The following is a 27,725-nucleotide window of genomic DNA, read 5'->3' as shown; positions in this document are numbered from 1 at the left end:
TTGCAAAATGGACGTATCAACTCCCCCAAGCTTAGACCTCGCTTGTCCTCAAGCGAAAGCCGAAATCAATAAATATGTCCACATGTTTAGAGATAGAGGTGTCGATAAAATAAAATACGGACATGCAGGCATCATGATTATCTTTATAATAACAACACATATTGACCTACAACATCTTATACCAGAGTAATAATTCATTCACAAGGAAAATATGAATCAAGAACTCTATTGAGAACTAGCAAACTATGATTTGAGTCATTGAGGCAATTCCAATTTATCGCAACGTAGGAAAGAGTCAATGTAAGAGCTTGTAAAGCAAATACACATACTCAATCATCTTATAGTCTTTCATACTTGATAACACTCATGTCGTACCTATGAGGTCAAAGCTTCAATCGGACATAGAGAAAGATAGGGGCTTTTAGTTTTGCCTCCTAACTATTTACTTCAAGGGTAATGTCAACAATAATAACTCATGATCACCCACATCCGAGTGGATATATTTGTCTAGATCATTCCCCAACACATGACGCTTGCCAAAAGTAAAGCCGAAATAAAGGAAATGCTGAAGATCACCATGACTCTTACATAAAGGTAAAAACTAGAAAGTAAAGGTAACAGATAGCCCTTCGCAGAGGGAAACAGAGGTTGTCAAGCGCTTTTATAGTTGGATGCACAATCTCTTAATGCAAAAGAATGTCACTTTATATTGTCCCTTCTGATAAAGAACTTTATTATGGAGTTTGTCGCTTTTATTTCTTCTATATAACAAGTTCGTATAAAGTTTATTTTCCTCGCACTAATAAACCACACATATTTAAGGACCAATTTTTATTGCTTGTACCGATGACAACTTACTTGAAGGATCTTACTCAATCCATAGGTAGGTATGGTGGACTCTCAAGGCAAAACTAGGTTAAAGGTTTTTTGGATGCACAAGTAGTATCTCTACTTGGCGTAGGAGTTTCTTTTGGCTAATATGAGGTGGAAGCAAGCGACACATGTTGAAGGATCTACAACCATATAACTTCTATTCGGAAATAAGCAAACATGACTCATTATGATGTATTCCTTGTCCAACATCAACCTTTTAGCATATAATATTTTAATGAGTGCTCACAATCATAAAAGATGTCTAAGATAATATATTGATATGCGAACCTCTTTTTCTTTATCGCTTCCTTTTAATTGCAACAATGACCAATAGCTTTGTTTGTCAACTCACAACAAATTTCAATCAACATAGTTTTTATATGTGAAGTCATCACTCCCCTTAAGATCATTATGTATGCTCTTATTCTTTTATTATATACTTCTTTCTATTTCTTTTCATATAGATCATTGCAAGCAAGCAAAGCCCTCAACTCAAAACTACTCTTTATTATATAACTCTTGGACTTGCTTACATAGAGGGAACAAAAAGAAAAACTTTAAACTAGATCACACTAAAAATTTATTCTACTAGATCAAGATATAACCAAAAGGATTGAATGAAGAAAAACAAAAAAGTAAAAAAGTTGTGATGGTGATACGATACCGCGGCACTTCCCCCGACCTTGGCACAAGCCAAGGGGAGTGCCCATACCCATGTGTTTAGTTGTCTTCCATCGGAGGTGGTAATGTTGGAGTTACTCGTGACGTTCAAAGCTTATCAAATTTCCACTTAAGCATGAAATTTTGTTCCCTCAGATCGTCTACTTCCATCTCGAGCCTCGGTATCCTTTGACATAATTCACCCTTTCTCTCCTGCAGAAAACGAGAAGGGATAAATAGCACCTTGGGTTTTCTCCTTGTATTTGGGAGGCTCGACTTCTTGAACTCCACATGCATATCTTCGGGTCAAGGCAAGGGAATCTCCTCTTCGTTTGAGCTTTCTTGCACATACTTGCATATCTCTCGTTCCTCCTCCGGTCACAATCCATAGGGATCTACGTCTCCGTAGAGCCTGGGATTAGCAAAATAATGTGATACATAGCTCTCCCCATCGGAATCTTGGGATGACATCTTACTCTAAATCTGCTGCAGAAACAGCTCAAAACGAAAACAGGAGATATTGTTGAGATACGGAGATCAAAACCTTCGGGAGATTATATAATGATTTTCTGTTGACCCGAAGGAGTATTCCACAAGAAAACGGAGTCCGGAGGGTGCAAGGAGTCGCCACAAGCCTGTAGGGCACGGCCACGGGGGTAGGTCACGCCCCCTGGCTTGTGGCCTCCTCGTGCACGCTTCAGACTGCTTTAAATTTTCCTAATTTTTCATATATTCCAAAACTTATAAAAATTGCCATTGAAAACGTTTTGGAGTCGGTTTGCTTATTGCAGCACATACCTATTCCTTTTCAGGGTCCGAGACATTCTGATAGGTCTCCCTAATGTACTCTTCCGGAGTTACGTTATTTATAATATTAGTTTCAACATTTATGGGAGTACGTGAGATATAATCTTTCATTCTTTGCCCATTTACCACCTTTGGATTTGTGCCTTCAGCATTGTTGATCTTGATGGCACCGGAACGATATACTTCCTCGATAATGTAAGTCCCTTCCCATTTAGGGACAAGTTTTCGTGCAAAAAATCTTAAACGAGAGTTGTATAGCAAGACATGATCACCTACATTGGATTCACGCTTTTGTATCATTCTATCATTCCATCTCTTAACCTTTTCTTTAAACAACGTGGCGTTATCATAGGCATGGGTTCTCCATTCATCAAGTGAGCTAATGTGAAATAACCTCTTCTCACGAGCAACTTTGAAATCATAGTTAAGCTCTTTAATTGCCCAATAAGCTCTATGTTCTAGCTCTAAAGGTAAGTGACCTGCTTTACCATAAACCATTTTGTACGGAGACATACCCATAGGGTTTTTGTAAGCGGTTCTGTAAGCCCATAATGCATCGTCAAGTTTCTTAGACCAAATCTTTCTAGATCTATTAACGGTATTTTGCAAGATCAATATTATTTCTCTATTGCTAAATGCTACTTCCCCACTAGACTGAGGATGATAAAGAGATGCAACTATATCATTAACATCATACCTATCAAGCAATTTTTCGAAAGCACCATCAATAAAGTGTGAACCACCATCCGTTATTAAATATCTAGGGACTCCAAATCTAGGGAAAATAACTTCTTTCAGCATTTTAATAGAAGTGTTATGATCAGCACTACTAGTTGGAATAGCTTCTACCCACTTAGTAACATAATCAACAACAACTAGAATATGAGTATACCCGTTGCATTTTGGAGAAGGTCCCATATAGTCAAAATCCCAAAAATCAAATGGTTCAATAAATAGAGAGTAATTCATAGGCATTTCCTCACGTCTACTAATATTACCCATTCTTTGGCATTCATCACAAGACAAGACAAACTTACGAGCATCCTTCAAGAGAGTAGGCCAATAAAAACCAGATTGTAATACCTTGTGTGCAGTTCTATCTCCAGCGTGGTGTCCTTCGTAGGCCTCGGAGTGACACTTGTGAAGGATATGTCCCTTTTCATGCTCAGGTACACAACATCTAATAATACCATCTACTCCTTCTTTATAAAGGTGTCGATCGTACCCAAATTAATGTCTTAAATCATAGAAGAACTTTTTCTTTTGTTGGTATGTGAAACTAGGCGGTATAAACTTAGCAACAATGCAGTTAGCATAATCACCATACCAAGGAGCATTGCATGAAGCATTTATGACAGCTAATTGTTCATCAGGGAAGCTATCATCAATAGGTAGTGGGTCATCAAGAACATTTTCTAATCTAGACAAGTTATCTGCTACGGGGTTATCAGCGCCCTTTCTATCAATAATATGCAAATCAAATTCTTGTAGCACAAGGACCCATCTAATAAGTCTAGGTTCAGCATCTTTCTTTTCCATAAGGTACTTAATAGCAGTGTGATCAGTGTGAAAAATTACTTTGGAATCAACAATATAAGGTCTAAACTTATCGCAAGCAAACACAACTACTAAAAATTTCTTTTCAGTGGGAGCATAGTTTCTTTGAGCACTGTCTAGAGTTTTACTAGCGTAATGGATGACATTTAATTTCTTAACAACTCTTTGTCCTAGAATAGCACCAACAACATAATCAATAGCATCACACATAATTTCAAAGGGTAGGCTCCAATCAGGTGGTTGAACAACAGGTGAAGTGATCAAGGCTTTCTTAAGAATTTCAAATGCTTCTACACAATCAACATCAAAAACGAATGGAATATCCTTTTTCAAAAGATTTGTGGGAGGCTTATAAATTTTAGAGAAGTCTTTAATAAATCTCCTATAGAAACCAACATGACCAAGGAAACTTCTTATACCTTTGATATCTGTTGGACACGGCATTTTTTCAATAGGATCAACTTTAGCTTTATCAACTTCAATACCTCTTTCGGAGATTTTGTGTCCCAAGACGATGCCTTCATTAACCATAAAGTGGCACTCCTCCCAATTCAAGACAAGATTAGTTTCTTCACATCTCTGCAAAACTCGATCAATGTTGCTCTAGCAATCATCAAAAGAAGTTCCGTAAACGAAAAAATAATCCATGAAAACATCAACAATCTATTCACAAAAGTCAGACAATATAGCCATCATACATCTTTGAAAGGTAGCAGGTGCATTGCATAAACCAAAAGGCATACGTCTATAAGCAAAGGTGCCGAAAGGGCAAGTAAAAGTGGTCTTCTCTTGATCCTCTTTTGATACAGGTATTTGAGAGAAACTAGAATAACCATCTAGAAAGCAAAAATGTGTATGTTCGGAAAGTCTTCCTAGCATTTGATCAACAAAAGGTAGCGGATAATGATATCTCCTAGTAGCTTTATTTAATTTCCTGAAATCAATTACCATTCTATATCTTGTAACAATTGTTTGCGGGATTAATTCATCTTTATCATTAGGAACAACGGTAATACCTCCCTTTTTAGGGAGACGATGAACGGGACTAACCCATGTACTATCAGCAATAGGATAAATTATACCTGCCTCCAGAAGCTTTAATATTTCATTTCTTACCACTTCCTTCATTTTAGGATTTAGTCGTCGTTGGTGATCAACAACTGGTTTAGCATCTCGTTCCATATTGTTTTTGTGCTGACATAGAGTGGGACTAATGCCCTTAAGATCATCAAGAGTATATCCAATAGAGGCACGATGTTGTCTCGGAGTTTTCAATAATCTCTTTTATTCATGCTATGAAAGGTTAGCACTAATAATAACAAGATATATCTCTTTTTCATCAAGATAAGCATACTTCAGAGTATCAGGTAATTGTTTAAGCTCAAACACGGGATCACCCTTGGGTGGAGGAGGATCCCCGAGTATTTCAATAGGAAGGTTGTGTTTTAGAATAGGCTACTGATCAAAGAAAATCTTATCTATTTCATCCCTTTCATTCATATACATATCATTTTCATGGTCTAGCAAATATTATTCTAAGGGATTGGTAGGAGGCACAGCAATAGAAGTGAGACCAATAATTTCATCTTTACTAGGCAGTTCTTTGTCATGGGGTTGTCTACAAAATTTAGAGAAACTAGACTCATGAGATGCATCCCCAAAACTTACAGTAACCGTTTCTTTTTCACAATCGATCTTAGCATTAACAGTATTCAAGAAGGGTCTACCAAATATAATGGGAGAAAAATCATCTTGTGGGGAACCAAGAACAAGAAAATCATTACGATACTTTATTTTCCCACACAAGACTTCAAGACCTCTAACAATCCCAATTGGTGAGATAGTATCTCTATTAGCAAGCTTGATGGTGACATCAATTTCCTCTAATTCGGCTGGTGCAATATCATTCATAATTTCATGGTATAAGGTAAAGGGAATTGCACTTACACTAGCACCCACATCACATAAGCCATGAAAACAATGATCTCCTATCTTAACAGAAACAACAGGCACGCCAACAATAGGTCTATGTTTACCCTTAGTATCAGGTCTAGCAATTCTAGCGGCTTCATCACAGAAGTGAATGACATGCCCATCAATATTATCAACAAAGAGATCTTTAACCATAGCAATGTTAGGTTCTACTTTAGTTTGTTCATGAGGTATAGGTGTTCTAGAACAACTCTTACGAACCACAGTTGAAGCTTTAGCATGTTCTTTTATCCTAACAGGAAAGGGTGGTTTCTCAATATAAGTAGTAGGAATAACAGGATCAGCATTGTAAATAGCCGTTTGTTCTTTAACTTTAATAGGTTATGCCACTTTAAATTCAATGGGGGGATAATATTTAATCCACTTCTCCTTGGGGAGATCAACATGAGTAGAAAAATATTCACAAAATGAAGCTACTTCCTCAAATTCAAGTCCATATTTAGTGCTAAAATCCGGAAAAGCATCGGTGTCTATAAAGGATTTAACACAATCAAACTTAAGGCTTATACTTGACTCATTACCTTTGTCGAGTTTCCAATCTTCAAAGTTGTGTTTAATTCTTTCCAATAAATCCCATTTGAATTCAATATCTTACTTCATAAAGGAACCAACCCAAGAAGTGTCGAGCATGGATTGATCATTACAAGAGAGCCGGGCATAAAAATTCTGAATAATAATTTCTCTCGGGAGCTCATGATTGTGACATGAATAAAACACTGACTTAAGCCTCCCCCAAGATTGAGAGATTATTTCTCCTTCACGAGGCCAAAAATTATAAATATAATTCCAATCACGATGAACCAGATGCATAAGATAAAACTCCTAATGAAATTCCAATTTCAATCAGTTGTAGTTCCATGATCCAATATCATCACATAGCCTATACCATGTCAACGCCTTTTCCTTCAAATATAAAGGAAAGACCTTCTTCTTGACAACATCCTTGGGCGTACGTGCAAGCTTAAATAACCCACAAACTTCATCCACATAGATTAGGTGCAAATCAGGATGTAGTGTTCCATCTCCTACATAAGGATTATCTAGCAGTTTTTCTATCATCCTGAAGGAATTTGATAATAAATATTTTTAGTAGGTGCAGCAGGTTGAGGAGCATCTATTTGTGCTTCCGGTCGAGGGGAAGATACCCTAAATATTTTTCATAATGACAAGTGACAGTAAATTTCAGCACAATTTATAAACTTTTCCTTACCAAGTTCCACTTACCAAAGGCACTTCATTCCCCGGCAACGGCGCCAGAAAATAGTATTGATGACCCACAAGTATAGAGGATCTATCATAGTCCTTTCGATAAGTAAGAATGTCAAACGCAACGAGGAGCAGAAGGAAATGACAAACGGTTTTCAGTAAGGTATTCTCTGCAAGCACTGAAATTATCGGTGACAGATAGTTTTGTGATAAGGTAATTTGTAACGGGTAACAAGTAACAATTGTAACAAAGGTGTAGCAAGGTGGCCCAATCCTTTTTTGTAGCAAAGGACAAGCCTGGACAAACTCTTATATAAAGAAAAGCGCTCCCGAGGACACATGTGAATTTATGTCAAGCTAGTTTTCATCATGCTCGCATGAGTCGCGTTCGTTACTTTGATAATTCGATATGTGGGTGGACCGGTGCTTGGGTTCTGCACTTACTTGGACAAAACTCTCACTTATGATTAACCTCTCTCGCAGGCATCTGCAACTACGAAGTAGGTATTAAAATAAATCTAACCATAGGATTAAAAATATGGATCCAAATCAACCCCTTACGAAGCAACGCATAAAGTAGGGTTTAAGCTTCTGTCACTATAGCAACCCATCATCTACGTATTACTTCCCAATGACATCCTCTAGGCCCAAATAATGGTGAAGTGTCATGTAGTCGACGTTCACATGATACCACTAGAGGAGAGACAACATATATCTTATCAAAATATCAAACGAATACCAAATTCACATGATTACTTATAACAAGACCTATCCCATGTCCTTAGGAACAAACATACCTACTCACAAAGCATATTCATGTTCATAATTAGAGGAGCTTTAATAATCATTAAGAATCTGAACATATGATCTTCCACCAAATAAACCAACTAGCATCTACTACAAGGAGTAATAAACACTACTAGCAACCCACAAGTACCAATCTGAGGTTTTGAGACAAATATCGGATACAAGAGATGAGCTAGGGTTTGGAGAGGACTTGGTGCTGATGAAGATGTTGATGCAGATTGACCCCTCTCGATGAGAGGACGTTGGTGATGACGATGACTTCGATTTCCCCCTCCGGGAGGGAAGTTTCCCCGGCGGAATAGCTCCGCTGGAGCTCTAGATTGGTTATGTCGAAGTTCCGCCTCGAGACTGCGGCGTCGCGACACGAAAGCTCTCATACAATTTTTTCCACGTCAAAACCCTTCATATAGAAGAAGATGGGCACCGGAGGCCTGCAAGGGGGCCCACAAGCCTGTAGAGCGCGGCCAGGGGGTAGGCCGCGCCCCTCGCTTGTGGCCTCCTGGTGGGTCCCTCTCGTACTTCTTTCATCCATTATTTTTTATATATTCCAAAAAAAAATCCATAACTTTTCAGGATTTTGGAGCTGTGCAAAATAGGTCTCTCAGATTTGCTCCTTTTCCAGTCCAGAATTCCAGCTGCCGGCATTCTCCCTCTTCATGTAAATATTGTGAAATAAGAGAGAAAAAGCATAAGTATTGTACCATAATATGTAATAACAGCCCATAATGCAAGAAATATTGATATAAAAGCATGATGCAAAATGGACGTATCACTCCCTCACGGCCAAGGTTGTCAGAATCGCGATTCTGTTGTCCGATTCTACGACTTTACGATCCAAACTAACCCCTCTGATTCTATGATTTTGATTCATAGAATCTACATTTTTACGATCCTCATAGTGAAGATTCTACTATTTGCGATCCTGCCATCGGAGCTCCGATCCAATTCAGAATCGCGATTCTGACAACCTTGCTCACGGCGACGATGGGCCCGAGCTACCAGCGGTCATGGCGAAGGCGGCAACGAGAAGCCTTTATCTCGGCGGCGGAAGAGGGATATGGGGAAGTCTAGGGTTGCGGCCACGCTTTATAGGGTTTAGAGCGTCCTCATGGCCGTCAAATCCATCCACTGTCGATGTGGCGGTGGTGGATGCTCGGCTGTACTGAGTGGACGAAGAAGGATCGGTGAGCGGGTTGCGGGAGGCTCATGCTGGGCTGGGCTGCGGTGGAAAGGAGAGAGGAAGAGTCCCAGGTGGGCTGGACTGCAGCTAGCTCCCGCTCCTCTCACTCTTACACAAAAGGAAAAACCATTGGTTTTTCTTCTAAAACTGCTGCAGCAAAAAAAGTTACCCCACTGATTTGAAAGAGGCAAAGGGAAATCAAAAATGTTTTGCACTCACATAAATATCCTCTATTTTATAAAAGTAAAACTAGGATTTTTGGAGCCAATAATTAAGCCCCTATAAATACCATAAGGCATTGTTTTAGCAAAACTACTAGGAGAAAATCCCACAGAAAAACTAAGTAATACCTCCATAATTTCTAAGAGAATATTAGGGGAAGATGCAACATTTTTATTTGGCCAAAACAAAAACTTTTATCAGAGCTCCCAAAATAAAAGAAGAAGAGGGTTTTCCTACTATTTGATGCAACAAGGGTGTTGCAAAGCTTCAAACCACACATGAGCACACTCACATCACATGGCACAAGCACACACACAAGCAACAAGAGAAGAAGAACATGCTATGATGCCATGATGTCATGATGCAACAAGGAAAAGAAGCAAAACTCATTTCATTTCAAACACAGCATGCCAATTTGGAAGGTGTCATGTATGGAAAGGTTGCATATAAGGAAAGGGTGTACTAGGGCTGTTACAACTCTCCCACACCACAAGAGGATCTTGAACTGAGATCTAGTACTGGAAGAACTCTGGGAATTCGGAACGGAGGAGGTCCTCGCGTTCCAAAGTGGCTTCTTTGTCGGAATGATGTGGCCACTGAACTTTGAGGAACTTGATAGACTTGTTGCGGGTCATGCACTCTGTCTCTTCAAGAATTGCTACCGGATGCTCATGGTAGGAGAGGTATGGCTGGAGATCAATATCTTGGAGGTCAACTGTTTGCTCGGGGGTCTTGAAACATCTTCGTAACTTAGAGACGTGAAACACATCATGCACATTGGAGAAATTGGATGGAAGCTCTAACTGATAAGCAAGATCACCTCTTTTTCCGACAACTTTTAAAGGACCAACAAAGCGAGGAGAAAGCTTTCCTTTGATGCCAAAGCTCTAAGTGCCCTTCATAGGATACACATGGAGATACACAAAATCATCGAGCTGAAAAGTCATGTCATGATGCTTTCTATCGTAGTAGCTCTCCTGACGGGACTGAGCTGCTTTGAGATTATCCCGAATGACATGGCACATCTCTTCTGCTTCCGCAATCATGGCATTCCCAAGAATCTGATGCTCAGCGGTCTCAGACCAATTGATCGGGGTACGACACGTCCTGCCATATAAAATCTCGAATGGGGCCTTTCCTGAGCTTGCTTGAAATGTGTTGTTGTATGATAACTCGGCAAACGGAAGGCTGTCCTCCCACTTCATGCCAAGAGAACTCACACAAGCTCTTAGCATATCTTCAAGGATTTGATTGACTCTCTCCACTTGACCACTTGTCTGAGGATGGAAGGCTATACTGAAACAGACCTTAGGGCCCATAACACTATGAAAGGAATCCCAGAACTTGGAAGTGAAGATGCTTCCACGATCTGAAGAAATGAGCATTGGAACATCGTGCAAAGAAACTATTCTTGAAGTGTATAGCTCTGCCAGCTGAGCTGTCAAGATCGATTCTTTGACCGGAAGGAAATGAGCAACTTTAATCAACTTGTCGATATCCACAAATATGGCATCATTACCCCTCTTGGACTTAGGAAACTCAATGACAAAATCCATCTCCACATGATCGAATTTCCACTCGGGTATGGGCTAAGGATGAAGGACGCCTTCTGGACGTTGATGTTCCGCCTTCACTCTGCGACACACATCACACTCCTTCAAGAACTGAGCAATTTCAAGTTTCATGCGAGTCCACCAGAAGGTCTGCTTCAGATCTTGATACATCTTCGAGCTTCCTGGATGTATTGAGAGGAGGCAATTATGGGCTTCATCCATGATAACTTTCGTGAGCTCTCCTTTCGGAACGACAAGGCTGTCCTAGAGGAACAAGGTATCTTTGTCATCAACACGGAAGCACTTATACTTTGGAATGCTCTTTGCCAAGCCTATCTTCACTTTCTTCATCATAGCATCAAGAAGTTGAGCTTGGCGGAATTGGTCTTCCAAGGTAGGAGAAATCTGGAGGTTAGCAACAAATCCCTGAGGTACTATTTGAAAGTTGACCTTCGTGAAAGGTTCACAAAGATAAGGCTGGATTGGCTTCAGAATGAGACTATTGTAGTAAGCCTTTCTGCTCAAAGCATATGCAATCACATTTGCTTCGCCTGGAGTTAAGTCAATGCTTGGATTATAATCTTGGATCATTTCCATCCAATGAGTTTGACGAAGATTGAGATTCGGTTGAGTGAAGATGTATTTGAGATTCTTTTGATCGGTGTAGACTTCAACCTATCTTCCCAACAAGAGGTGTCTCCAAGTCATCAAAGCATGAACCACTGCCGCCAACTCAAGATCATGAGTGGCATAGTTTTTCTCACTTGGCTTCAACTTCCTCGAGGTATAATCTACCACTTTCTTCTCTTGCATCAGAACTACACCAAGACCTTAGAGAGAGGCATCACAGAACACTTGGAAAGGCTTGGAATCATCAGGAGGAGTCAGAACTGGAGTTGAGGTGAGCTTCTCCTTGAGTGTACTGAATGCCAAATCACACTCTGGAGACTAGACATATTTCACGCTCTTGTGAAGAAGGTTGGACAGAAGCTTAGGAATCTTGGAGAAGTTCTGAACAAACCTTCTGCAATAGCTTGCAAGCCCGAGAAAGCTCCGAAGCTGCTTCACATTTTGAGGAGTCTTGTGATAGCCCAAATGCTTTTCCTTCCTCCTTTGTAACTCATTTCCATGTTTGCCAACCTTGATATGGTAATGAATTAGTGGTTGGGTCCAATTGTGTCTCATTTCATGTGCATCATGCATATCGTATTCCTTTTGCTTCTTGCTTGATCTTGTGTGTGGTGCCAACTTGGTGGTGTGTGTGATTGCATGTGTGTTTGTGATCTTGTGCATGAGAGTGGGCGCAACAAAGCCCATTCAAAAACCCTCCCTATTCAAATATTTTGCTACATGTGTTTTCAACTTGTTTTATAAATCCAATAAAAATGTTCCACCTCTCCTCTCAATTTTTGTGAGTGGTTTAGTGGGGCTATTTTATTTTTCCCAAGCACCTCACATTTGTTTTTTTTTGCAAAAATAGATTAGGTTATTGTTAAATTATTCATCTTTACCTTGGCCATAAATAGTTAGACCTATTTCTTTAAATAGGTTATATTTTTCTGCTTAGCCAAGGTATTTTATTTTCATTTAAAAACCCCTTTTATAGTTGTGTGGGAATTACTTGGTTGGGCCAGTTTTACAGAAAAACAAAAGCTTTCTTTTCGGTTTTGAGAAGAGTGACAGGGCTCTGGACCAGCTTACCTTCCCCGTGGCCCATTTCCTCCACGAGCGAAGGCCCGGTGCATGATACGTCTCAGACGTATCTATAATTTTTGATGGTTTCACGTTGTTATCAAATCAACTTTGGATGTTTTATATACCTTTTATATCTTTTTTGGGACTAACTTATTAATTCAGTGCCAAGTGCCAGTTCCTGTTTTTCTGTGTTTTTGACTCTTTTCAGATCTGATTTTGGAACGGAGTCCAAACAGAATAAAATCCTCGAAATATTTTTTTCCAGAACAGAAGAAGATCGGGAGGCTTGAGGGCCAAGGCAGGGGGCCCACAGGGAGCCCACAAGCCCTGTTGCCGCGACCAGGGGGCCCGCGACAACCAGGCTTGTGGCCTCCCTGGCGCTCCCCTGCCCTAGCTCTTTGGCCTATAAATTCCCTAAAACCGCAGAAAAAATAAGGGCATCCACGAAAACACTTTTCTGCCGCCGCCAACTTCCGTTTCCGTGAGATCTCATCTGGAGACCCTTCCCGGTGCCCTGCTGGAGGGGACTTTGGAGTTGGAGGGCTTCTACATCAACATCATCGCCTCTCCAATGACTCGCGAGTTGTCCACTTCAGACCTACCAGTCCGTAGTTAGTAGCTAGATGGCTTCTTCTCTCTCTTGGATCTTCAATACAAAGTTCTCCATGATCTTCATGGAGATTTTTCCGATGTAATCCTCTTTGGCGGTGTGTTTGTCGAGATCCGATGAATTGTGGATTTGTGATCAGATTATCTGTGAATTATATTTGAGTCTTTGCTGATTTCTTATATGCATGATTTGATATCCTTGTAACTCTCTCCGAGTCTTGGGTTTTGTTTGGCCAACTAGATCTGTGATTCTTGCAATGGGAGAAGTGCTTGGTTTTGGGTTCATACCGTGTGGTGACCTTTCCCAGTGACAGAAGGGGCAACAAGGCACGCATCGTGTTGTTGCCATCAAGGGTAACAAGATGGGCTTTTATCGTAGATATGAGATTGTCCATCTACATCATGTCATCTTGCTTAAGGCGTTACTCTGTTTTCATGAACTTAATACACTAGATGCATGCTGGATAGCGGTCGACGTGTGGAGTAATAGTAGTAGATGCAGAAAGTATCGGTCTACTTGTTTTGGACGTGATGCCTATAGATATAATCATTGCCTTAGAAAACGTCACGACTTTGCGCGGTTCTATCAATTGCTCGACAGTAATTCGTTCACCCACCGTCTACTTGCTTTCATGAGAGAAGCCACTAGTGAACACTACGGCCCCCGGATCTATTCACAACTATCGTCTCCACTTTCACTTTTACTTTGCTTTGTTTACTTTTTGCTTTTAGTTCTCACTTTGCAAACAATCATAAGGGATTGACAACCCCTTCATAGCGTTGGGTGCAAGCTCTTTGTGTTTGTGCAGGTACTTGTGACTTGACGCGATCCTCCCACTAGATCGAGGCCTTGGTTCTCAAAACTGAGGGAAATACTTACCGCCGCTATGCTACACCACCCTTTCCTCTTCAAGGAAACACCAACGCAAGGCTCCAAGGCCGCAGGGAAATCCTTTGCATATTTGCCAAGGAAGTCCCTATAGGCGTAGCCCGTAGCAGCAGGATTCCTGGCGCCATTGTCAGGGAAGGTCTGTTGTCGCAGTAGGAGTGCATGAGCGTCTACTTCCTCCCCCGACGTCACTTTGTACGAACAGAGAAGGTCATTGATCCTTCTCTCCATCGATCCAGTGGCTCAAGCGCATTCCCCGAGGCTATTTTAGCAAGCCCCATCTCCTCCTCGCAACCCTCGCTCCCCATTTTTTCCTCCTCCTCTTCCCTCGCTCCGTCAGGAGAGATCCATCGACGTCGGCGCCATGGATGGGCTCCGGTGAGCTCGACGCCAGCAGTAGATCGGCCCCTTCTTCCTCTCCGACAGCGCCAGGAACACGTAGTGGACGTGGGAGATCCATTCCAGCGGAGATCGTCCGACGAGAGCCGCTACAATGACACTACGACGACGACCCCTTCTTCCTCCACTTTGGTGAGCGTCGGCCGGAGCCGTGCGCCATCGTTCTCCTCCGTCGAGCAGGTCGGACCCCTTCTCTGGTCTGGGTGAGCATGCGCCTCCGCCCCCTTTTTATTTTCATCTCCTTATAGGCATAGTGCATGTGTGGTTGTCGTTGTGCCCATGCGGCTCCGGCGAGGTAGAGCGGTGCAGCTGCGTGCTTGCGAACATTAGTGGGTGTCGGGGTCTTCCTTCCCCCCACATCATTGCTAGTAGTGCACTTCCCCATCGTAGCTTCGGTGCATGAGTGTGTGCGTGATACATTTCCATCGTATCTACTTTTCCAAACTCTTTTGCCCTTTGTTTTGGACTCTAATTTGCATGATTTGAATGGAACTAACCCGGACTAGTGTTGTTTTCAGCAGAATTGCCATGGTGTTGTTTTTGCACAGAAATAAAAGTTCTCGGAATGACCTGGAAATTTACGAGGATTTTTTGTGGAATATATAAAAAATACTGGCGCAAGAATCAACCGAATAAGTGGAGCATGGAGCCCACAAGCCCACCAGGCGCTGGCCCCCCGGCCGCGCCTGGCAGGCTTGTGGGGCCCACGTAGCTCGACCGCCTCCAATTCCAGCTCTATTTATTCCCTTTCGCCCGGAAAAAAAATCAAGGAGAAGAGTTCATTGCGTTTTACGATAGAAAGGCGCCGCCACCTCCTGTTCTATCTCTCGAGGGCAGATCTGGATCGTTCGTGAGTAATCTCATCGTAGGCTTGCTGGACGGTGATGCGTTGGATGAGATCTATCATGTAAACGAGTTAGTTTTGACGGGGATTGATCCCTAGTATCCACTATGTTCTAAGATTGATGTTGCTACTACTTTGCCATGCTTAATGCTTGTCACTAGGGCTCGAGTACCATGATTTCAAATCTGAACCTATTATGTTGTCGCCAATATATGTGTGTTCTTGATCCTATCTTGCAAGTTGTAGTCACCAACTATGTGTTATGACCCGGCAACCCCGGAGTGACAATAGCCGGAACCACTCCCAGAGATGACCATAGTATGAGGAGTTCATGTATTCACTAAGTGTTAATGCGTTGGTCCGGTTCTTTATTAAAAGGAGAACCTTATTATCTCGTAGTTTCCATTACGACCCCGCTGCCACGGGAGGGATGGACAATAGATGTCACGCAAGTTCTTTTCCCTAAGCATGTATGAATATATACGGAATACATGCCTACATTACATTGATGAACTGGAGCTAGTTACATATCTCTCCGTGTTATAACTGTTGCATGATGAATAACATCCGACATAATCATCCATCACCGATCCAATGCCTACGAGTTTTTCCTACTGGTCCTTGCTACTTTTACTTTGCTGCTACTGTTGTCACTGCTGCTACCATTACTCTGTCGCTATTGCTTTCGTTGCTGCTACTGTTACTCTGTCGCTACTGCTGTCACTATTGCTACTGGTTACTGTTGCTACTCTTGCTATCGCACTACTCTGCTATTGATACTTTTCTGCAGATACAAAGTCTTTCAGGTGTGGTTGAATTCACAACTCAACTGCTAATACTTGAGAATATTCTTTGGCTTCCCCTTGTGTCGAATCAACAAATTTGGGTTGAATACTCTACCCTTGAAAACTGTAGTGATCCCCTATACTTGTGGGTTATCAAGACCTTTTTATGGCGCCGTTGTCGGGGAGGCATAGCTCTATTCTCTGAGTCACTTGGGATTTACGTCTGCTGATCACTATGAGGAATCCGAAAGATCCAAGAACTAAAGTCTTGCCCTCAACTACGAGGACAGGTAAGGAACTGCCATCTAGCTCTGCACTTGATTCACCTTCAGTTACGAGTAAGTTTGTGACACCACCTCTTACTAGAAATTTTGATGTGTCGCCTGTGCTTGATGATGCTACTTCTGTTGTCCATGATGCTTGTGATGATGCTATGCTTGATACTGCTTTGCCACTAGGTGCATTCCTTGATGCACAAATTGCTAGAGTTGCTGCTAGATGATGATACTTCTGAAACTGCTGAGATTATTGAAGTAGAACCTGCTATTTTGCCTGTTAGAACTAGCTCTCCTAGATATGAATTGCCTGATATGCCTGAGGGTTATGTTATGGAGGGAGAGATAGCTGAGGACTTCCTTGCTTGTAAGAATAGCTATTATGTTGAGAAATTACTACGCAAATGGAAAGAAAAATCTTTGAACGCTAGGATGAAATACGACCCGGAGTTTGCTACTTCGCCTATCTTTGTGACCGATAAGGATTATGAATTCTCTATCGACCGTGAGTAAATCGCTCTGGTCGAATCTGATCCTTTTCACGGTTATGAGTATGAACGGTTGTAGCACATCTTACCAAACTGCACGATATAGCCACCCTATTCACGAGTGAGGAAAAGATCCGCCACTACTATATCCTTAAGTTGTTTCCTTTCTCGCTAAAGGATGATGCTAAGACTTGGTTCACTTCTCTTGCTCCTCGTTGTGTGCATAGCCCCCAGGATATGATCTACTACTTCTCCAAAAAATATTTCCCTGGCCATAAGAAGCAAGCTGCCTTCCAGGAAATATACAACTTTGCGCAAGTTGAAGAAGAGAGTCTCCCACAAGCTTGGGGGAGGCTCGTCCATCTGCTGAATGCTTTGCCTGATCACCCTCTTGAGAAGAATGAAATACTTGATATCTTCTATAATGGACTAACCGATGCTTCTAGAGACCACCTAGATAGTTGTGCCGGTTGTGTTTTTAGGGAACGAACCGTAGAACAAGCTGAGATCCTATTGAATAATATCTTGTGCAATGAGAATGCTTAGACTATTCCCGAACCACCTCCAAAGCCAACTCCGAAGAAAAGAGGTATTCTATTCCTCAGTCCTGAAGATATGCAAGAAGCTGAGAAATCTATGAAAGAGAAAGGCATTAAATCTGAAGATGTCAAAAATCTACCACCTATCAAAGAGATCCATGGTCTTGATAACCCGATACAGGTAGTAGAGGTAAATTCTCTTCGTAGATTCAATAAGAGTGATATTCCTTTTGATAAACCTGCTAGCTTATGCCTGGATGAATTTGATAACTTTGTTGCCAAACAACAAAGTTTCAATGATTTTGTTAGCAGACAATTGGAACAGAATGCTCGAATGCTTAGTCATTTAAGTGCTTGTGTTGACAGAAATGTCAATGATCTTAAGCTCTTGAGTAAACATGCCTCTATGGTTACTACTCAGGTAGAACAAGTACTTAAGGCTCAGAATGACTTGCTCAATGAGTTGAATGACAATTCTGTCAGAGTCGTCACTAGAGGCGGTAGAATGACCCAGGAACCTTTGTATCCTCAGGGTCATCCTAAGAGAATTGAACAAGATTCTCAAGGAGTTAGCACTGATGCACCTAGTCATCCTAGAAAGAAGAAGAAAGATGATAGGAACTTGCACGCTAGCAACCCTCTTGCTGCTACACCTGAGAGTCCAAACGATGTCTCTGTTTCTGATGCCGAAACACAATCTGGTGATGAACATGAGCCTAATGATAATATCGATAGTGATGTTCATGTTGATGCTCAACCTAGCAATGATAAGGATGTGGAGATTGAACTTGTTGATCTTGATAACCCACAGCCTAAGAATAGGAGATACGATAAGAACGACTTCGCCACTAGGAAGCATGGTAAAGAAAGGAAACCCTGGGTTCAGAAACCCATGCCCTTTCCTCCCAAACCATCCAAGAAAAAAGGATGATGAGGATTTTGAGCGATTTGTTGAAATGATTAGCCCCGTGTTTCTGCAAATGCGTTTGACACATATGCTCAAAATGTCTCTGTATGCTAAGTACATGAAGGATATTGTTACTAATAAGAGGAGGACACCTGAGGTTGAGATCTCCACCATGCTCGCTAATTATACCTTCAAGGGTGGAACTCCTAAGAAACTAGGTGATCCCGGAGTGCCCACTATACCTTGCTCCATTAAAGGAAACTACGTTAGAACTGCTTTATGCGACCTTGGAGCCGGTGTTAGTGTTATGCCTCTCTCTTTATCGTAGACTTGAACTGGATAAGTAGACACCCACAGAAATCTCTCTACAAATGGCCGACAAATCAACTGCTTTCCCTATCGGCATTTGTGAGGATGTGCCTGTTGTGGTTGCTAATGTTACTATCTTAACAGACTTTGTTATTCTGGATATTCCCGAGGATGATGCCATGGCGGTCATCCTTGGAAGACCCTTTCTAAACACTGCAGGGGCTATTATTGATTGCAACAAATGCAATGTCACTTTCCATGTCAACGGTAATGAGCATACGGTGCACTTTCCGAAGAAACAATATCGACTACATTGCATCAATGCTATCGAAAAAACTTCATCAATTCTTATTGGGAGCTTCGAATGCCCTTTAACTACTGTCAAGATGAAGTATGATTTGCTTGTTGGGGATATGCACATCCCCATTGAGGTAACCTAGTGACTATTCGAAAATTCTCCGTTTTCTTTTGCGATTCGAAAAAGTTTGTCAAGGAGACTTGATCGACCTCATTGACGGATTTCTTTCGATGACCATGAGACGGATGAATCGAGGAGTCACAACCCTCTGTTCCAAGCTTTCACCTTCGGTTGCTTAGAAGAAAAATGATAGATTTAGCTTTAGTTTTCCCTGTTTTCTGCTTTTTGCGTCCCGTAGAAAAGTGCCCCGAAAATAAAAGTTCTCTGAATGCCGTGAAAATCAAGTATGATTTTTTCTGGAATTTTTGAAAAATTCTGAGACGGAGAGCTAGTCAGGGGCTGCACTAGTGGGCCACAAGCCCTAGAGGCGCGGGCACCCCCTGACCGCAACTACCAGGCTTGTGGGGCCCACGTGTCCCCCCTCCACTTATTCCAGCTCCCATCTCCTTTTCCTACCTCCAGAAAAAAATCGTTTCGTAGCTCAAACCCGTGTTCTTGCTCTTCTTGTTGTGATTTTCGATCTCCTTGTGCAAAGCCCCATTCACCAAACTGTTTTGGGGAAATTGCTCCTTGGTATGTGACTCCTCCATTGGTCCAATTAGTTTTTGCTCTAGGGCCTAATTCGTTGCGTAGTTTTGCTACCTTGGTGACCCTATTCTTGAGCTTTGCATGATAATTTTAGCTGGTCCCAAGTAGTTTTGATGCGTGATATGGCCTCTAGGCACTTGTCGGAGTAGTTGCTACGAGTTTCGTTGGGCCTTGTTCACTTTTCCTTAGAGTCACTGAAATTTTTAGAAATTTTCAGAGATAGAAAAAGGAAAAGATTAGGAGGTTCTTAAGAGGCTCTTCAAGCCGTGACCCCAAGGATGATGAACATGAGAAGAAGAAACCGAAGTATCCGGTCCCCCGAGTTCCAGAATTTCGAGCGTGCGAGTAGCCAAGCGTTGTGTTCTTATGCGTCGCCGGACTTTATGAGGACTTTTATTACTTGGTGGAGAACGCAGGCCTTACCACCTTCGTTGAAGATAAGTGTCCGCAATACCTCCTCCTCAGTAATATTATCGTGCAAAGCTTTAACTTCTATCTAATGAAGAATCCTCCTATGGTGGAGTTCAAGTTATATGATATCCCCCAGCTCATGTCACTCTAGGATTTTTGCAATCTTTGCAAATTACCTTATGTTGGGGATATTCATGAACCTCGTCCACGGGACTTGGAGGCTTTCATCGATACTATTGTTGTAGGAGAGGAGAGAGGAGTGTCTTGCGCTAGAGCTGCTAGCATACATTTTCCCGTGCTTCGGTACTTCTCATTATTCGTGGGTAAATGTTTGATTGGCCGTGGGAAAGCTGGGGCCCTTAGCTCCCCAGATCTTGCGGTTTTGCGCGAAGCCCTTTGTAATGATATAACTTATAGCTTGGGTGCTATAGTAGCTCAACGGTTGAACACGAACCGTTCTAAAGGCCTTGTTTATGGAGGTATCTATGCTACCCGTCTTGCTAGACATTTTGAGATACCTATTAGATTGCATGAGGAAGAAGAGATTCTTCTTCCTGAGAGATATCTAGATTATGATAGCATGGTTCGCCATGACTTTCTTGATAAAGATATAAATAAGAGGATGATTTATAACCTAGTATTTAGTCAGGGTACTCGTGAGACTATTACCTTGCCTGCTCCTTCTTTGTTCAATCTTCATCTAGGCAGGTACATTATTATGCCCTCGGACATCTATGCGTATTGGGGCATAGCCCAACCACACGCCCGTGCCCGAGCTACCAGTCGAGTACCAGACGCCAGTTTATCAGTGGGAGCCAGAGGATCTCACACAGCAGTGGCATCCTCAGTACACTCCGGAGTACCCCGGAGCTGGTTATTTCCCTCCATGGGAGTAGACCAACTTAGGCCAAAAGCCTAAGCTTGGGGGAGTACGTGTTTCTCACTGACTTTATATTCTTGCTTACGCTTTCGCTTTGTTAGTCGGTGTTCACACTTTTCCACTATATCATCCATGCTAGTTTATTTCTTTTTCTCGTTTTCTTCTCGTGTGTTTGTCTAGTTTGAGAAAACCCAAAAAGATTTCTCGTTCTTCTTTTGCTTGTTGGGAGCTTTCCCGTGTACATAGTTTTCTTTTTCTTTGGGTCAAGGTAGAAGACCATGGTTACAATGTTTAGTGGTTCTCGCATGCATATCTGTTTATCTGTCAAAGAGCCATATTACTTTGTCTTCTCCTTTGTGTTTGCTTGCAGATTCCAGCTTAGTCCAATGCACGAGCACTCTTATTATTGTTCACATCATTAGGTCATGCAAGTGAAAGGCAATAATGAACATATATGATGAAGTGACTGAGCCTGGAAAAGCTGGTATGAACTCGATCTATTTTATTTTTGTAAATATGACTAGCTCATCGTTCCAGATTCAGCTTTGTTGTGAGAGAAACATGTTTGCAATGACAACTTAGAGATCATAGTTTCTGATGCCATGCTTAATTAGCTAGGAGCTTATAATGGTTTGTCTTGGATGCCAACATGAATCTTGAGATGATTATGATATAGTATGATAGGATGGTATCCTCCTTTGAATGATTCAAGTGGCTTGACTTGGCACATGTTCACGCATGTAGTTGAAACAAAATCAACATAACCTCTATGATATTCATGTTCATCGTGATTTATGTCCTACTCATGCTTGCACTCAATGTTGGTTAATCTCAATGCTTTTTGATGATTGTTGTCGCTCTCTAGTTGGTCGCTTCCCACTCTTTTGCTAGCCTTCACTTGTACTAAGCGGGAATACTGCTTGTGCATCCACTTCCATAAACCCGAAGTTGTTCCATATGAGTCCACCATACGTACCTATATGCGGTATCTACCTGCCATTCCAAGAAAATTTGCATGTGCCACTCTCTAAAATCTTCAAGAAATAATATGTTTTGCATGCCCGAACCGCTCATGTGGTGACAAGGGGCGATCAGTATCTTCCATGCTAGGCGTGTTATCCTCGATATGTGTTTATTCACTATCACTCATGAGAAAGGGGCCGGTAATTGCAATGCCCAGTTACATGCTCAAACCGAAAAGATAATTGCAAACAAAACTCCCCCTGGATTGATGTTGGTATGGACGGCACCCGAGTATTCGGCTAGTCGTGGAGTGTGATTGATCAGTGGTGGGGGAGTTAAAACTTTACTTTTCTGTTTGGGAACCGCCTATAGTATGTGTAGCATGGAAGATGGCGAAAACTCTTGGTCATTGCGTTGACAATGAAAGCATGCCACCAAAAATTATTTATATCTTTCTTCAAATCTTGAGCTCTGGCACCTCTGCAAATCAATGCTTCCCTCTGTGAAGGGCCTGTCTATTTATGTTTCTGTTGAGTCATCCTCTTCTTATAAAAGCACCAATTAGAGAGCACCTCTGTCATTTTTATGCTTTGCTTTTAACTGATATTGAGTATGACTGTGATTGGATCTTCCTTGCCATGAATTACAATGTTTAGTTAGCCATTGGTCTTTGAAGGTGCTCTGCATTTACGTTTTGCGGTCTCAGAAAGAGCTAGCGAGATACCATCTGTTCACACTGCGTCATGATTGTTTTGATTGAAGTGTTGACGTTTGAAACTTATAATTATTGCTCGCTAGTTGATTATGCCATTGATATGAGTTTACCGTGAGACCTAGATGTCATTTGCTTATGTGGTTTGCTTATGATCTTGCTGAAATTCTGGATATGAGTTAGACATACTTGCAACAACAAGATCAAATAGAGTTCGTAAAAGTTTTTCTTTTATCTCGTTCAGTTTGTCAACTAAATTGCTTGAGGACAAGCAATGTTTTAAGCTTGGGGGAGTTGATACGTCTCCGTCGTATCTACTTTTCCAAACTATTTTGCCCTTGTTTTGGACTCTAATTTGCATGATTTCAATGGAACTAACCCGGACTAACGCTGTTTTCAGCAGAATTGCCATGGTGTTGTTTTTGCGCAGAAATAAAAGTTCTCAGAATGACCTGGAAATTTACGGGGATTTTTTGTGGAATATATGAAAAATACTGGCGCAAAAATCAACCGGAGGGGTGGAGCTGAGAGCCCGCAAGCCTACCCGGCGCCCCCCTCGCCGCGCCTCGCAGGCTTGTGGGGCCCACGTTGCTCCACCGCCTCCAATCCCAGCTCTATTTAGTCCCTTTCGTCCGAAAAAAATCAAGGAGAAGAGTTCATCGCGTTTTACGATACGGAGGCGCCGCCACCTCCTGTTCTTCCTCTGGAGGGCAGATCTGGAGTCCGTTCTGGGCTCCGGAGAGGGGAGATCGTAGCCATCGTCATCACCAACCTTCCTTCATCGCCAATTCCATGATGCTCTTCACCGTTCGTGAGTAATCTCATCGTAGGCTTGCTGGAAGGTGATGGGTTGGATGAGATCTATCATGTAATCGAGTTAGTTTTGATGGGGATTGATCCCTAGTATCCACTATGTTCTAAGATTGATGTTGCTACTTCTTTGCCATGCTTAATGCTTGTCACTAGGGCCCGAGTGCCATGATTTCAGATCTGAACCTATTATGTTGTCGCCAATATATGTGTGTCCTTGATCCTATCTTGCAAGTTGTAGTCACCGACTATGTGTTATGACCCGGCAACCCCGGAGTGACAATAGCCGGAACCACTCCCGGAGATGACCATAGTATGAGGAGTTCATGTATTCACTAAGTGTTAATGTGTTGGTCCGGTTCTTTATTAAAAGGAGAACCTTAATATCCTGTAGTTTCCATTAGGACCCCGCTGCCACGGGAGGGATGGACAATAGATGTCATGCAAGTTCTTTTCCCTAAGCACGTATGACTATATACGGAATACATGCCTACATTACATTGACGAACTGGAGCTAGTTACATATCTCTCCGTGTTATAACTGTTGCATGATGAATACCATCCGTCATAATCATCCATCACCGATCCAATGCCTATGAGTTTTTCCTACTGGTCCTTGCTACTGTTACTTTGCTGCTACTGCTGTCACTGCTGCTACTGTTACTCTGTCGCTATTGCTGTCGCTGCTGCTACTGTTACTCTGTCGCTACTACTGTCACTATTGCTACTGGTTACTGTTTCTACTGTTGCTATCACACTACTCTGCTACTGATACTTTTGTGCAGATACTAAGTCTTTCAGGTGTGGTTGAATTGACAACTCAATTGCTAATACTTGAGAATATTCTTTGGCTTCCCCTTGTGTCGAATCAACAAATTTGGGTTGAATACTCTACCCTCGAAAATTGTTGCGATCCCCTATACTTGTGGGTTATCAAGACCTTTTTCTGGCGCCGTTGCCGGGGAGGCATAGCTCTATTATCTGAGTCACTTGGGATTTATGTCTGCTGATCACTATGAGGAATCCGAAAGATCCAAGAACTAAAGTCTTGCCCTCAACTACGAGGACAGGTAAGGAACTGCCATCTAGCTCTGCACTTGATTCACCTTCAGTTATGAGTAAGTTTGCGACACCACCTCGGCTATCAGTGTTTTTTTCATAGCTGAGCGCTCCTAACACGTTCGGGGTTGTTATGGGGACCCCCTCGATAAATCATATAGTGTTAAGACTTGTGCGGGAGGACCCAACTTTGGTTTTAATTTTCTAATAACTTAATAAAAATGCATAGGGAATAGCTACCCCGAGGAAGTTAATCAACCCCCCGGGCCAGTGCTCCTCATGAGTGTTGGTCCACCCACTTAGCAGTCGGCGGTGCCACCTCGGAGCAACTCGAGTCGTATGGTTATCGTCCACTATGAATAGACGGTTGTGTCTTGAGAACGAGATACGCGGCAACTATCGGGTTCGTCGACACACTGGGTGGTCTTGCCGGACTTGTCTTACCTTAGCGATATATCTTGCGCATTGGGATTCCGATGAGACTTTGGGTCTTCTCACAGTTGAGGTTTTCCTCTAAGGAATCCGACGAGATCACGAGTTTCGTGGTAGAGGATTACTATGCGGCTTGTGGTAATTTGTGATGGACTAGTTGGAGCACCCTGCAGGGTTTAATCTTTCGGAAAGCCGTGCCCGCGGTTACGTGGAAAACATGGATATTTTGTTAACATCTAGTTATAGACAACTTAAAGTAATTCAAATAAAACTTGCCAACTGAGTGCGTAATCGTGACTGTTTCTATCAGAGCTCCTTCCCTGATCGAGACCACGGTGGAGTTATGAATGACGTAAGTAGGTGTTCAGGATCACTTAGTGATCATTCTAGTTTTCGACTGTCTTAGGTAGACCACTATATGTTATTTATCTTCATCGTAAGATAGACTCCACATATGCTTAGGATGCTGCGAACTCAAACACTCAACCCTACCTCAGGTATTTAACTTAGTTAGACTCGATACCAAGGTCATGAGATTGTTGAGTCCTCGTGGATCATAGTTTACTACAAACACCCACAGGTACAAGTACCCAAGATGCAGGAGTTCCCGATGATAACCAGCTGAGGTGGGAGTTCGATGAAGACAGTGGCAGGCTGTATGTGACCTATACCGAGGACTAGAGGCGCATGGTCGTGATCGTGGGACTAGCAAGATGGGATAGCATATTTTTCCGTTTATCTTGTTCATAGTCGGACTGTGTCTTATGTATGAATAAAGAATGCTTGTGTGGATTGTAAATTAGCATGTGGCGAGTGTAAGCCAAATCTTATACTCATCTCTCTATTTATGTAATGGCAATGTTATCCTACTTGTGATACGCTTAGATGCAACCCTTTCCCCTTTTGAGGCCTCGCCCCTGAATAAGTAAAGTGTCGCATCTTGGTTGTTACAAGTCTTTGACTCAACAATGGCCTGAACCTTTACAAGATCCACCTTGATGCCCTCGGCAGAGATGATGTGTCCAAGGTACACCACTTGCTTGAGCCAGAATTCACATTTTTAAAACTTCAGATAGAACTTATGCTCTCTTATCTTATCAAACACAAGCCGGAGATGTTCTTCATGCTCTTCCTCAGTTTCAGAAAATATCAGAATGTCATCAAGATACACCAAGACAAATTCATTCTTGAAGGGAGAGAAGATATAATTCATCATCCGAGAGAAAGTCGGAGGAGCATTGGCGAGACCAAAATACCATAAGAGCCAAAGCTTGTCGTGAAAGCAGTCTTGGGAATATCTTCTTCACGAATGCGGATCTAATGATAGCCCATCCGAAGATCAAGCTTATAGAAAATTTTGGCCCCTTTCAATTGCTCAAACAATTCATTGATGTAGGGAACTGGACACTTGTTCCTGATTGTCTTCTTATTCAATGGGCGGTAATCGACACAAAGTCGGTATGTGCCGTCCTTCTTCTTGATGAAAAGAACACCACAACCCCAAGGAGAAGAACTTGGTCTGATCAGACCTAGGTGTTCTTGCTCATCAAGCTGCTTCTTCAACTCTTTCAGCTCTTCGGGACCAAGCTTATAAGGACGCTTCCAGGCCGGTTCAGTTCCAGGCTTGAGTTCAATCACAAACTTTACTAGCCGTTGAGGAGGCATTCCTGGAAATTGTTCTCGAAAGACATATTCATACTCACAGACAACCGGAACTTGAGAAATGGGTGAGATTTCGTCCTTCTCATTGAGAGAAAAGAGACGATTGTGCCATCGCGAGCAGTGAAAATGATCATGTCCTCCGAAGGATGAGTCAATTTGACTTCTTTGGCTTCACAATCAACAAAAGCCTTGTTCCTTGCCAGAAAATCCATGCCAAGGATAAGATCAATATCCGAATTGACAAGAACAATTGGAGAAGCCAAAAAGGAATAACTGGCCATCTTGACAGGAGCATTTGGAACAAGCACACGAGAAGTCATTTGCATACCCGGAGAAATGATTTTTAAAGGCTTGGAAGTGTCATGTGTCACTATATCATGCTTAGCAACAAAAGGCCTTGAAATGAATGAATGTGATGCATCAGTATCAAACAAAACCTTTGCAGGAATAGAATTAACTGAGAGGTTACCCATGATCACATCTGAGGAGTTCTCTACTTCAGATGCATTCACCATGTTTACTCTTACTGATTTGGGATTATGCTTGACCATTGCATTCCTTGGGGCATGATTGGAGGAGGAGGGGGAAGACGCCGCTAACTGATACACTTGTTTGAGTAGTGACCCTTCTGACCACACTTGTGACAAGTCACCTCTGACAGCGGACGGTATTGAGCTTGAAGATTTCCCGACTTCTGCTGCTGAAACTTCTGCTGGAAAGCTGGATTGGGTGGGTTGGAAGATCCACGACCACCTGACTGCTTGAACTGCTGAGGCTGCCAAGGAGGAGGAGAAACCCAGTATTTCTGGTCGTTCGGAACAATATGAGCTGAGGATGAGGAAGAAACGGAGTCCGTGAAATGCTTCCTTGAATTTTCAACGTTGAGCAAAGTTGACTCAGTTGTGAGAGCCAAGTTGTAGAACTGGTCGAACTCAGTGGGATCGTGCAAGGGAAGGGACAACTGCAAATCTTCTTTAAGACCACCACGAAACTGATAAATCTTACCCTTGATCTGGACCGTCTTGCTTGGCATATCGTGCAAGGATCTGGAATTGGACGTTGTAATCATACACAGAAGAATTCGCTTACTTCAAGTGCCCGAACTTCTCACGCATGTCTTCCACAAAGCTAGCTAGAATGTAATGAGCCGTGAAAATCCTTAGTTCCTTTCTTGCAATAACTGAAGCAACATTT

The sequence above is a fragment of the Hordeum vulgare genome, chromosome 6H (assembly GCF_904849725.1).
Source record: "Hordeum vulgare subsp. vulgare chromosome 6H, MorexV3_pseudomolecules_assembly, whole genome shotgun sequence".
Taxonomy (NCBI): Eukaryota; Viridiplantae; Streptophyta; class Magnoliopsida; order Poales; family Poaceae; genus Hordeum; species Hordeum vulgare.
This window is presented reverse-complemented; position numbering follows the sequence as displayed.